A 14,275-nucleotide genomic window follows, 5' to 3' on the forward strand; every position below is an offset into this window, starting at 1 on the left:
TTCAAAAATGGCTCTGAGCACTATGGGACTTAACTTCTTAGGTCATCAGTCCCCTAGAACTTAGAACTACTTAAACCTAACTAACCTAAGGACATCACACACATCCATGCCCGAGGCAGGATTCGAACCTGCGACCGTAGCAGTCGCGCGGTTCCAGACTGAAGCGCCTATAACCGCTCGGTTACACCGGCCAGCTTCAGTGTGCTGCTTCCACCTATGCGCTCTCTCCTCTGCAGTTAACAACGTAATTCCCGTTGCACTCTTAATGTTACCACCCTTTTCTTGTTTTTAATTTACCGAAGGCTGTTTTGACTTATCTGTATCAGTCCTTCCGACAGCCATTTCTTTTTCGATTTCGTCACACTTTGCATACGGCCATTTCACGTTAGCTTTCCTGTACTTGCTAATTATTTCGTTCCCAAGTGACTTCTAACTGTATTACTGAATTTCCCTGAACATTTTTGGACTTCCTTCCTTCATCGGCCAACTGAAGTATTCCTTCTGTTACCCCTGGTTTCTTTGCAGTTACCTTCTCTGTACGTGCGCTTTTCTTTCCAACTACAGCGAATGTTGGTTTTAGAGGCTACACTATTCATTATCGCAGTATCTATAGCATCGCAGAAATTGAAATGTATCTCTTCATTCCTTAGTGCTTCCGTATCCCACTTCCTTCCTCACTTATTCTTGTTGACTAGTGTCTTAAACGTCAACCTATTGTCATGATAACTAAATTGTGATGTGAGCCAATATGTGCTCGTAGGTATGCTTTACAATCCCGTGTCTGATTTCGGAATCTTTGCTTGGCCAATACGTAATCTAACTGAAATCTTCCCTTATCTCCCAACCTTTTCCAAGTATACCTTGTCTTCTTGTGATTCTTGGGCAAAGTGTTCGCTGTTACTAACTGATATTTATTGCAGAATTCAATTTGTCTTTCTCGTCTCCCGTTCGTGCTACCAAGCGCATATTCTCTCGTAACCCTTTTTCCACTCCCTCCCTTACAACTACATTCCAATCCTACTTGACTATTAGATTTTCATCCACCTTTAGGTACTGAATTACTCTTTCAATATCTCCATATATTTTCTGTATCTTTTCATCCTCTGCTTGCGACATCGTCATGTGTACCCAGATTATTGTTGTCAGTGGTGGTTTGCTGTCGATTCTGATGCGAACGGCCCTATCACTGAACCGTTCACAGTAAATCAATGTCTGCGATATCTTCCCATTCATAATTCTACTCCCGTAATATCATTTTCTGCTGGTACTGATAATACCCTGAACCCGTCTGACCAAAAATCCTTTCTTCTTTCTATTTCACTTCACCCCTAGCATGCCTAGATTGAACCTCAGCACTTTTCAGATTTTCTAACTACCATGTTCAGATTTCTGACATTCCACGCGACAACACGTAGAACGTCGCCCTTCGCCCATTCAACTATAGGCGGGTGTCGTGGCGCGTAGCCACGACTCCATATTACAACAAGTGGCTTCCTTGCGATACCGAGCGCCCTTAGGCTGGGCTCGCGCCGTGAGAAATGGGTCGTCAAGGGGACGTGACAGAATAGCAGAAAATAGTTACCATGTTTGGACGTTCCCATGACCACAGCGCGAATGAAGTTCCCCGTTTGTCAACGTATCATTGCAGACTGTCTAACGTGTCAAAAGGGATGGTGTACCACTCACAGTCATGTAAAGCAATGCAGAAGAGTAGTCGTGAAAAATCATAAATGATAACAATCAGAGAGGAGTGTCACGCGTTCTTAGTGAAAATTAGTTTCAAACCCGACAGGAGTTACTGACGGCAGTAAACACAGGGCTGTCTCAACCAGTTTCGAACACTGAAGTGGGAACTGAATGTACTGTAATTTGGAGCGAAAATGGTAATGAAAGAGAAAAAGAGACAGATGAGGACAATAGCAGTTAGAGCCAAAGGGAGAGGAGATATTGATGGTCAGTGAGAGATAGTGGCAGCAAAAGAGCAAGAGAGATGGGTAGAGAGGGAAGCAATCTATATATGTTGAAAGGGTCCTGTAGCCACATTTCATTAGTCCGGCAGCCCATTTTCACTAGCATTTCTCCTCCTTTTCCTTGTTTCTCTTTCCTCATAACTCTCATAATGGTGCGATTGAATGAATGTAGTTGTGTGTCACGTTGCTAGACGGTGGCGTAGTCTGCTGCATAAAGTCTGCGATAGTCGTATAGATTCAGCAGCAGTTGTACTGAATAGCCAACTCCCGTAGTGGTCAAGTAGGCAAAGAGGTTTACGCTACTTGTGAGAAATCCACCTGCGTTAGGTTGGTGGCGGCATCCTTGGGTTTTCCGGGCCACGCGGAGCCTGGAGGACGCTGGAGAGGAAAAAGGGAGGCAGTCTGCCGCCGGTACGGGAAGCGTCCACAGCTGTGCTCCAATCTAAGAAGGGTGAGTTAGACTGACCGCGTGGCGCGTTGTTACTTGGCGTGGGGAGAGCTGTTAGCTTTTGTATTTTGACTAAAGTTCAGTCTTGATCAACACCATTTATGTTTAAAATATAAATGGTGTGATCAAGACTGAACTTTAGTCAAAATATAATAATCTATTGATCACTGTTTTCCAAAAATGTTTACCAAAAGTGTTAGCTTTCGGTCTCGCTTTTCAACTCTGAGAGATTGCTTTGCGTTGTCGCAGCAAGGAATGCAAAACTTTGGCAGATTTTTCTTTTAGTAAATTTCTATAGCAGACTTGGATCCACCGGAAGAGCGCCACACAAAGGTGTCGATAAGAAGTGAGCACTCGCTTCTGTATGAATGTCTGTTTGCCTTCAGCTGTGCCTGTATAAGCTTTCATTTTTCTAAATATTAATAGCTTTGCCTTCTTGTAAATTTGCCTTGCTTTATGTATCTTTCGCACGTGGGGAGCCGACCACGTAGTTGAACATTAAAGTTTGTTGGGTTACCGTCATCACTAACTGTCCGGTCTCATGTTTGTTTTAAGGAATGTTAACTGTTCATGATTGTGTGATGAGACATTGTTGCACGATGCCTAGAAATTGCGTCTCCACAAACCAGTGGGCACGCGGGTGTACTGCGAAACGTGTACCGTTTCACGAGTTATTGCGATCAGTTATCAGGCAACAGCAGTTGTGTGAATGATTCATACCAATGATTTTAGGTGTAGATTATAACGGTGTATGTTTCGGTGCTTTTCTTTAATATTTTAGGAATTAATGTTATCAGGAATTGTGTACATGCCTCACTTCCATATCTTGGGAATAAATGATTTTATACACAATTTTCTCTTGCATTCTGAGGTCACGTTTTTGCACCTAAGCCACTCACCTCGTAGCTTTCCTGTTAGCACATCCAACGCGTTCCCTTACGCACAGGTCCAGTGATTAGTTTCCCCTTTTATTTTAAAACAAATGCTTTAGATTAAGTCTTATTTTCAGGTGTGTTGCTGGGAGCTGATCTTCTGCACAGTGTTCATGCATGTACTATTTTATTTTAAATGGTTGATTCTCGTGGACAGTGCACGGGAAATACTATTAATTACATCGCATCCCCTATTAGCGATATCACGACGTACGTATTTTTATGAGTTTTTGGTCTGTGATCAAATTAAATTATTTTCCGACTCGGCCAAACCTTTGATTAGTTGTATAGTTCGAGTCGGTGGCGATTCTAATCTTCTCACGTTAATTTCACAATCAATAAGCATTTCCATTACCACTCTTAACGTAATTACCCGTAGAAACAGATTAGTTACAATGTATCACACTCCGAAAGTCACCCAACTGTGTGTGACTTGAGTCTACTTCTGTTATCGCTAACTCATCCCCCCTTTGGCGCGTGTGAAGAATGATTGTCGGTAAGCCACTATATTATTTGTAATTTCCTGAATTTTCTCGTCGTGGCCAATTTGGGAGATGCGTGTGGAGGAAGTAAGATGTTTCCCGATTCTTCCCATAAAGTCTGGCCGGCCGGTGTGGCCGAGCGCTTCTAAGCGCTTCAGTCTGGAACCGAGCGACCGCTACGGTTGCAGGTTCGAATCTGCCTCGGGCATGAATGTGTGTGGTGTCCTTAGGTTAGTTAGGTTTAAGTAGTTCTAAGCTCTAGGGGACTGAGGACTTCAGATGCTAAGTCCCATAGTGCTCAGAGCCATTTGAACCATAAAGTCTCGCTCGTAAATTAGATATTAAGGCTCCCTGTGAGTCACAACATCTCTCCTGTAATGTCTACCAATTGAGCTTGTTGAGAATCTCTGTAACGCTCTCGCGCCGATTAAAAGATCCCGTGATGAAACACGCCGTTCTTCGTTGGATCTTCTCTACCTCGCCTCCGTAGTGTGATGGACAATACTCAAGAACCTGTCGAACAAGCGCCTCGTAAGTCAGTTTATCCGTGCACGACTTACATTTACTTAAGATTTTTCCTGTGAATCTATCTGGTACATGCTTTTCTTAAAATTTGTTTTATATGGTCATTTTACTTAAGGTCGCTCTCTATAGTTACTCCTACATATTTTACGGTAGATAATCATTCCAGTAATTTGTCATCAGTAGTGTAGTTGTACAGTAGTCGATTACTTTTCCCGTGTATGCGCGATGTGTTACATTAATTTTCGTCCATGATCAATTGCTAGAGCTTGCACCATTCATCAATCTTCTGCAGGTAATTATGGACCTAAGCTGTTGTCTGGCGTTGCTACTTTGTTATAGACAATCATATCATCTGCGAACACTTCTAAAGAGCTTTTGATGCTTTCTACTATATCGTTTATATATATTAGAAACAGTACCGGTCTTACCTCACTTATTAGAGGTACTCTGGAAATAATGTTCAGATCTTTCGATTTTTGTCTGTTAAAAGCGACGAGTTGAATTCTATCTGCAAGGAAGTCTTCAGTCGAAAATCTGGTCCGTCACTCGGTAAGTTCGTATTTTTTTCACTATATGGCAGTGCGGGACGATGTCAAATGCCTTCCTGAAGTCAGCCTGAGCGCTCTTGTCTATAGCGCTATGGATCTCATTGAGGAACAGAGCGATCTGAGTTTCCCAAGATGTCTGTTTCGGAAAAGAGGATACTTCTTCAAAAACGTCGTAGTAACTGAGCACAATTCATGTCTCATAATGCTACAACGTATTGACGTCAACGATATAGACCTACGATTATGATTGCTGTGATTGCAAAAGAGAAAGGAGACAGTGGAACTGAGAAAAGAGACGAATGCAGACCATACATAGTCTTGGGGGTCCTGAACTGTCCCAGACTGGTAAACTTTAACACGTAGGTACAGTGAAGGGCACATTTTGGACGAAATTTAAACACGTGCGTAAGAGGAAAAAAATAAGTCAGACCGCCCAGAATTTTTGAGCTGTCGCGGTGTGGTGGAGACAGTGGCAGTGGAGAAGAAAGACGAAAGGAGACGAGTAAGTGAGAGAGGAGAAACTGGCCAATGGGAAAAAAAGGAGTTACTGGGAGATAGACATAAATAGGCATCGACAGTGAGAGGGAGATGCTGAGCTTGATGGCTTAACTACAAATAAAGACTGGGTAAAAGGATTTAGAAGATTCTGTGTTAAAAGAGCACAAATACGTTTGCATGCCACAATTTTTGGTGAAGAGGGCACGATGAGGATTGAGACAGCGGGTTCCACAATTTTCTGTCAGAGTCCTTTAAAGAGAAATATATTCGCCTTTTTTTCGCTCTGACAGGGGCATTTTTCCGGTGGTTTTTCCTTAATGATTGAATCACAGAGGGAATTTGTCGTGGCCAAGATGTTCGTGGCACAATAATCTACCGACTGTACCGTGGAGTTAAAATGTTCGGCTCTGGCTGCCTTAATGAGCTGCAAAAGGCGAGTGTACGATCATGTTCCACGCAAATTTTATGAAATGTGCGTGTGGTCTGACCATTGTAGCTTTGCTGCATTTACCTCGTGGTATTCTGTGGATTAGTCTTCCGTAAACCCAGCTCATCATTTTCGGAACCAAGAACAGCAGAGATTTTTGTACACGCCAGAAAAATTACACTAACTGGATGTTTCTTAAGGATTATACCTGATTCAGATAAAATGTTGCCCACAAACGGGAGAAACGCCCTGGATTTAAACATCTCATTCTGTTCTTTATCTTGTGAATGATAACGTATATTCCTCATTAAAGCTGTCCCAGTTTGATGTGACAAATATCTATCGCTTTTACACGCAGACTGTAGGTGTTCTAGCTCCTTTGCAAGGCTCTCTCAAGCAGACACAATCTGTGCATGGTGCAGCAGCTTGCAAAGTGTGCCCACTGTTTTCGAAGGGTGCTGACAATGTGACGCCTGTAAATATAGGTCGGTACCATATGTCTGAGCTTACGGTGAATAAAATTCCCTTGTGACCCATTCACTTTCCGATTAATTAAGGCGCCTATAAACGGAAGACAACCATATTTCTCCTCTTCCATCGCAAACTGGATTTTCTCGTGGACAACAGTTAGATGTAAAAATCGTGATACCTCTTCCTCGCCATGTGGACACACCACAAAAGTGCCCTAATACTCTTGGTTTAGTTTCAACGGACTCGAGTGTCCTCTTCTCAAAGTCTTCCATAAACAAATGATACCAAAGGGGATTGAGGACTACCCATGGCAAAAACGTTAATTTGTCCAAAATATTCACTGCTGAATAAAAGGTAATTTTAGGAAAGGGCAGGATGGTAGAGAACTGTTATATCGGATTTTGACTTATTCCTGATGGGTGACAACGAATCCATTATAGAAACCCTTGTGAAGAGTGAAACATCGTCAAAACTTACTAATAAGTCCAGTCGCAGAGCCTTCAGCCTACTAATAAATTGTGCACAATCCATGACCTGGTGTGAAAATATTCCATCAAATGGTGTCAGCAGCGAAATAAGATGCTTAGCGGGTAGTAAGTCCGCTGCTCCTATATTACTCGCAGCTGGTCGTAGTGGTAGACCTTCTCTGTGAATTTTCGGAAAAGCTTGCAACCTGGGTTGAACAGCGCTGCAACTTCTTGCGTAAGAGAAGAGAAAGTTAATAGCGCCGACTTTTTCCTATCTACTCTACCTGCAGGGTCTTTTGCCCGTCTTCGGTACGCAGGCTCACTCGACATTAGACAGCACGTGTCAAATGTACAGTGGCCTTGCCCTTGTCCGCTGGAATGTCCATTGCTTGAGGATCTTCTCGCAGCTTGCATAATGCGATTCCTTCCATCGAGAAAATGCAGTACTACTTTCTTCAGGAGGAACTGTTGTAAGTGTGTGACATGTTTCACGCCGTATTTGTTCTGTTGCTTCATTCGAAAGAGGTTTAAGCTTCTTCGATCAGTTCAAGGCATAATTTTAGGCCTAGACTCGAAGCTGAAAATCTTTAACAAGATCTTACCAGTGAAATTCATGACGGAGTGTTGAAAATACCTCTCTCGGGGACGTTGCAAGAATGGCGCATTTCATAAAGACCACCGCTGCCAAGTTCATCATCCGAACGGCAAGTTCAAATGGTTCAAATGGCTCTGAGCACTATGGGACTTAACATCTGAGGTCATCAGTCCCCTAGAACTTAGAACTACTTAAACCTAACTAACCTAAGGACATCACACACATCCATGCCCGAGGCAGGATTCGAACCTGCTACCGTAGCGGTCGCGTGGTTCCAGACTGAAGCGCCGAGAACCGCTCGGCCACCGCGGCCGGCGAACGGCGAGTTAAACACCTGTAAAGGTAAGGATTTGTTTTAGTCGGCGTGAACTGGAAGTAGTTTCAAAACAGATGTTTTGTTTGCGCTTGGAGATTGCATCTAATCTCCCATCCGCATCTTCAGAATAGGTCGATGAACTAAAATGCGGCAAATCGGACAGGGTCCACAAGGAGTCGTCCTCAAGACAATAATCGAAGTTCGCCCGCATGTCCTTCAGTATAAGTGTGAAAGACAAACATAAATTTTAGTTTATTATTATTATTATTTCGTTTGGCATCAAGGACACATTACTTGTATTGAACAGCAATGATGTTACTGGTAACACAATATGCATATACTACAAATAAAATAGATTACATTCATTTATGGTGATAAAAGTCTTAGATTAGATCGATAAATCAATAATATACATATGGATAAAAACACTAGGATGAGTTACATGTAAAAGAGAAAATGTGGTTTTTATAAACAGTAATATTGACAAACAGAGCTTCAAGTTGTAATAAAAACTACAGGTTAATATCTAAAGTATCCAGCCAGGAGATTGCTTCCTCAGAGACCTCATGTATGCTGGTCAGAGTTCCAGCATATTTCCGTAGGGGACACTCTGTGACTATGTGGTGTATTGTTTGTCGTTGGTGTCCGCAGTCACACTTGGCACTTTCAGCGATTCCCCACTTATGCTTCAAGTCCTGGCATCTTCCGTGCTTGGTGCGTATGCGATTTAGCGTGGTCCGTGACCTCCTAGGTAAGTGGAATCCAAGAGGTACTCGTGTAGGGTCAGCAATGAGACCTGCAGAATCGGGATTGGCTGCGAACCATTCTTCCCGCCATGCTGTTTCTGGTTGGAATCCTTCAGAAGTAAGCCTTTTTCCAAGGCTCCAGAAGGGTTTCCTCGACTTAAGACGTTGCCTTTGAGTGGCATCACAGTCCTGATGTAGCGGTAACTCGGGATTCTTGGAGCATTTCTCCCATTCCCTTTTCAACGCTGCTTGACGTTGTAACTTCGATGGTGCAATATTAGACAGAACAGGTAGCCATTCTGTGGGTGTGGATTTTATTGTCCCGGATACGCTTCTCATGGCTACATTCAGCTGCGTGTCTACCATGGCTGTATGAGTGCTGTTCAACCATACTGGGCTACAATATTCCCCAACAGAGTATACAAGTGAGAGGGCAGTTGTTTTGAGTACTGATGCCTTAGCTCCCCAGCTTGTTCCGGAGAGTTTGTGTAATATATTGTTTCTGGTTCTCATTTTTAAAGCTGTTTCAGTTAGGTGTTTTCTATATGTTAGCGAACGGCCCAAGGTCACGCCGATATATTTTGGGAATGGGTTATATAACAGCAACTGATTTCTAAAGGGAATTTGCGGTTTATAGCGAGCATGCCTATTACTCAGATGGAAGGTGGAGGATTCAGTTTTATTTCTGTTTACTTGGAGTCGCCATCCATTAAAAAATTCGTCTAGAATTCGCAGATCCTGAGTGAGAGTCATTTCTGAAGTTGTAAAATCGTTACCCTGCGTCACCAAGGCTATGTCATCAGCATAGGTAAATGTTCTTGCTTTCGTTTCTGGCAAGTCAGCGACATACAAATTGAAAAGTAGGGGGGCCAATACTGATCCTCGTGGTAGTCCGTCATTTAAATTGTATACCTTGCTTACTTGACCTTTTAGGTGAACTTGGAATTTCCTGTTGGACAGCATGTTATTGAGTAGTTGTGCAATTCTTTTACATGGAATTATTCTTAAGAACTTAAGAAGCATGCCTTTCCGCCACTCTGTATCATATGCTGATGTTAGGTCAATAAACACGGCCATTGTTTTCTTCAGGTCTTCGAAGCCCTTCTCTGTGTATGTTGCCAACGCTAGCACTTGATCGCTACAACTGCGGTCTCACCTGAAGCCAGCCTGTTCTACAGGAATGTGTTTCAGGATAGTTGGTGCAATTCTGTTATAGAGTACTCTCTCCAGCAGTTTATAGCATACACGTAGAAGTGCAATGGGTCTATAGTCTTCAGGATTGTTACCAGATTTTGACGGTTTCAGGATGGCAATTATTTTAGTTTTCTTAAAAAGATTTGGCAGTCTTCCTGTTGCGAGAATTCCATTAAACAGTGCAGTTAGCCACTGCACTGCACCTTGGCCAGCATGTTTAAGGAACTCCGGGTATATACCATCACAACCAGCCGCTTTACCAGATTTCAGAGTATCTAGGGCTGAAACAACTTCGGCTGCAGAGATTTTCTGTGCAAATTCGGAAGGCTGTGCTTGAGACATTTTAGACTTTACCTCATGTTTTATTTCTTTGGCTTTCTGTTTGTTGTTCTTGCTTGGTGTTCTTGTTATATTAACAATCCTGGCTACTATTTTGTTAGGATTTATTTTGTCTGATAAGATATTAACTTTTGTGGCACTGCCAAGCTTTCTTAATAAATTCCAAGCTTTCTTCCTCGAGTGTTGGAAAGACATGTTTTCAGTTAGTTCCATCCATTTCTTTTGCTTAGCTGAATCTAGGGCCGAAATCAATTCATCTGCTACCTTGGTGTCTCGAGTCGTTTTAAATTCGTCGTACAATTCTTGACATCTAGGGCTCCATCCAGGAATGTGGTTCTCTCTGTAGCCTCTTGGGATATGTTTTCTGGCAATGGAATGAATTAGTCTAACAAAGCGGTCGTAGTGCCTAACTTTGGGCGGAATAAACTGAATAATATGATCAACCTCTTCAGAGAATTTTTCCCATTTGGCTTTTTGGAAGTTCCATCGTGGCTTTGGTATAGACTTCACAACTGGGATTTCGAGTCCAATTTTCACCAGCACAGGTCGGTGTTGGCTTCTAGAGAAATCACTGAGCACCTTCCTGCTGCTCTGCAAGGGTAATCCTTTGTTGTTAGTGGTAACGAAACAGAGATCGGGAGTGTAGTCCTGAGCCCATCTAGCTGAGCGGAATGTCCCTTTGTCCTTCCCGTCAAATAGTAAGAAAAGGCGTTCCATTTCAGCCCATTCTGATACTTTCTCACCATCTTCATTCGTGGTTCTGTAGCCCCATTGTGTGTTATGGCTGTTGAAGTCTCCAATTACTATTCCTGGATGTGGAATATTTCGAGCAGCTTCATTTACCCATGGTTGTGCTGGGGGCTTATAGATGTTCACAATCTCTGTGTTGGCGACTTTCAGCCTGATGGTATGGATGTTATTTTCCATTTTTGTTTGGACGTCTGTTACCTCTTCAACGTCGTTCTTGATATATGTTGCAGATCCGTAACTTGCATGGTATGTCGCAGCAGCTAACGTGTAGCCAGGTAGCTTACACCTGGAATGAAGTTGGGTTTCGTCTGAGCAGTGGGTTTCCTGTAGTAGAACAACGTCCATCTTGTTTTCAATCAATATTTGAGTGAGATACTCACTTTTTGCTCTGCTTGTCCCCTCTATGTTTAGCTGTAAGAGCCGGAGGGTATTCCCTAAGTCCTTTGTCAGGTAGTTCTTGGCAGAACTGTTTTGCCTCATTGCTATGTATACTCTAACAGCTGGGATATCCTAAGGTAATTTGCAACCACCAGAGGTCCAGCAGCCTATATCTGTAGACTATTTAGCCGTAACTTAGTTACGTTGCCCGGGGTACACCACTTGCAGGCTAGTCTACTTTGTACCCCATAAATTTTAGTGTAAATAACATTTAAAGCACTGAAAAGTGGAAACACATTTACCACATGTGCACCTCATGTAACAGAGTCATCGCCCTTGTGGGCTAAAAACATCGGTAAGCAGTATTAACAATTCGTAGACAGCTAACGCCCACTTACAACAACCCAAAAGAGATCCACTGCAGAAACTTAAAGCATCAAAACTGACATACTGCACTCCGTTTGAACACATAATTTTTTTAGGTTATAACCTAGCCTAAAATTTCCGATACAGAGGTTACCTGTGTTACAGAAGACTTGCGGCATTAAGTATAGACATGAGGGTGAAATGGCTAGACCATCACGGAGAGTGCATAATGTAATATAAGGCTACGATCAATTAATTATTATTTATCTTTTGAGTTGTTCGAAACTTGTTGCTTCCAATAAAGCAGCAGTTTCAAACAATGGATTACGTGACATACCCAGTTACTATATATCACATTCTCAGGATACCGGAACATCTTCTTTCTTCAACTGAACTTAAAAATTTGTTTTAATCCATGCTTTAATTTGGGAACGTTGCCTGATTCGACCGGAGAAAACAGATTTGAATTCCGCTGTCTGAAGTCTGTAATGGAATGAAATGATCGTGTGGCATTGTCGGCAGTGAGACCCATCCGAGGAAATTTGGCCTCCGGGTTGCAAGTTTTATTTCAGTTGATGCCACGTTGGGCGAAGTGCGCGTCTGTAATGATGGTGAAAGGATGATGAAGACAACACAACACTCACTGTAAAAACGGAGAAAAATCGCCAGCCTGGCCGGGAATCGAACCTGGGTTCGCTGCATGATAGGCAACCAAGTTACCACTTACATTTTTTTTTTGAAGACTTATTTTGTTTGTTATTGATCGTTGTGTTTGTACGGGACAGACGTTCCATGATATTTGTTCAAGTTCATCGTTGATCCACTCAGTTTTTTTTATTTTTATTTTTTTTTTATTACAGTTGGCAGCTATCCCTCCGACCGAACACGCTGAGCTACCGCGCCGGTTCTAAGCAGGCGGTCCGAACGGTGTATCATCGAACGATGAGATCGGTTGCATCGAGACCTCACACGCTATGGCATAGTCACTTGCAAAAAAAAAAAAAAAAAAAAAAAAAAAAAAAAAAAAAAAAAAAATCGGCTGTCTTCGGCCGATGTCGGTAGTCGGCAGAATCCCCGGATGTTCGTGGCACTGTGACCGTAGCCAGCTGCGCTAAGCACGTGTTTGTAGGATTCCTTGCGTGAGCGGCATATCATGTGTAGGGCAAACGACCCTCATTGTTCGAGTGCGTGGAGCAGTTGCCTCCTCAAAGCCAGAAAATCTGCTGTCGCCGAACATTGTATTTGTACTGGCTATTCGATGAAATATAGCGCAACAAAATTTTGTGGCCCGTACTTTAAATTTCTGGAATACTATTATCAGTTGATCTGTGGTAGTGTAAGACCTAAACAACGTAACAGAAGGAAACGAGTGACGACAGAAAAGAGGGAAATTAATGTTCCTGCTGCTGTTGCAGTTGATTCGCACTTAGTTTCCGCGCAATCGCATTAGCAAATGGCATGAGTCAGGCAAGAGTCCTAAGATTTCTCTGCCAACATAGGTTTCATCCGTACCATATCTTTGTCGATCAGGAGCTGAATGGAAACGATTATGATAAGCGTGTTAACTTCTGTACATGGGTATGAAGACAGATACTTCAGATGTGTAATGTTTCTTGTTTAGCGGCGAAGCTACATTTACCAATCTTGGCCAGTTAAACCACCTAAATACGCACTATTAGTGCCGACAATCCCAATTGGCTTCAGGTGGAACGTCAGTGTCCCGTTTTTCATATATGGAACACTGAACGCGCACAAGTATCGCAGCCTCATAACAAACCATCTTCCATGGACGGTAGAAGGCGTTCCTCTGCAGTAGGAACATGATTGCTGCCCAGCCCATAGTGTACGAAGTACTACAGCATGTCTTTAGGAATTGTTTCCAAATCGTTGGATTGGACGCAGAGGATCTGTCCCTTGGCAAGCCCGTTCCCTGTTTTTGACGCCTGTAGCCTTTTTTTTATCCTGGGAAAGCTTTAAGACGCTGTTTACAAAGACATACCAACTACAGCTGGCTAATGTGCAACGACACACTACTGCAGCCTGCTCGAGCATCTGCGCTGAGATCCTAGAACGTGTGTAGCAGTCATTCCATACCAGACTGGAGACGTGTATTGCCGCTGCCGGTGGTCATTTTGAATAGAACCTGTGATGTTCAATTGTATCGTTACTGGTCTGAATCCACATAAGTACTGATGCACTTGTGTCGTTCTTTAGTGTGGGCTACCACAGGTATTGTACAAGTGTCGGTGTGGAAATTTTTCAAAATACGATATCTCATAAACGACTCGCACTGTAATCTTGCAAGAGACACCACTGGCGTTTTAATTTACCCTACTTTTAGTGTGTTAATGTAAACAGGTAATTTTCCATTTAAAAAAGTTCATGTCTGCACAGAAAATTTTCTGAACATTATTACAACCTGTTGACTGGTTAACAGTTAGAGCCGGTGGGTGCCAATTCATTCTGTGGAAACTGAATATCAATACTTTCCATTTCTGCAATACCTGAGCTGCAAGTTTTAGGTGATTCACTCTGTATCGAGACAGCAGGTTACCAAAGATCAGTAGTTCGTGGAACAAATAAAGCTAACTTGTTTGTCTTGTCACCTTCCAATCTACACACAAATTTTTCATTAGTAAACAATAACAACAATATTATAAAAGACAGATATAATTATCCCTTTTTATATTTGATTATGTTTCACTATCAGTATGACTAATGTCATAAACTAATATCTACATTTTGTCCCCCTGCTTAGCTGAGTGCCGGCACGGTAGCTCAGCGTGTTCGATCAGAGAACTGGCTGGTTTCTGTAATAAAAAA

This window comes from Schistocerca nitens, chromosome 1 (genome assembly GCF_023898315.1).
Source record: "Schistocerca nitens isolate TAMUIC-IGC-003100 chromosome 1, iqSchNite1.1, whole genome shotgun sequence".
In the NCBI taxonomy this organism is placed as follows: domain Eukaryota; kingdom Metazoa; phylum Arthropoda; class Insecta; order Orthoptera; family Acrididae; genus Schistocerca; species Schistocerca nitens.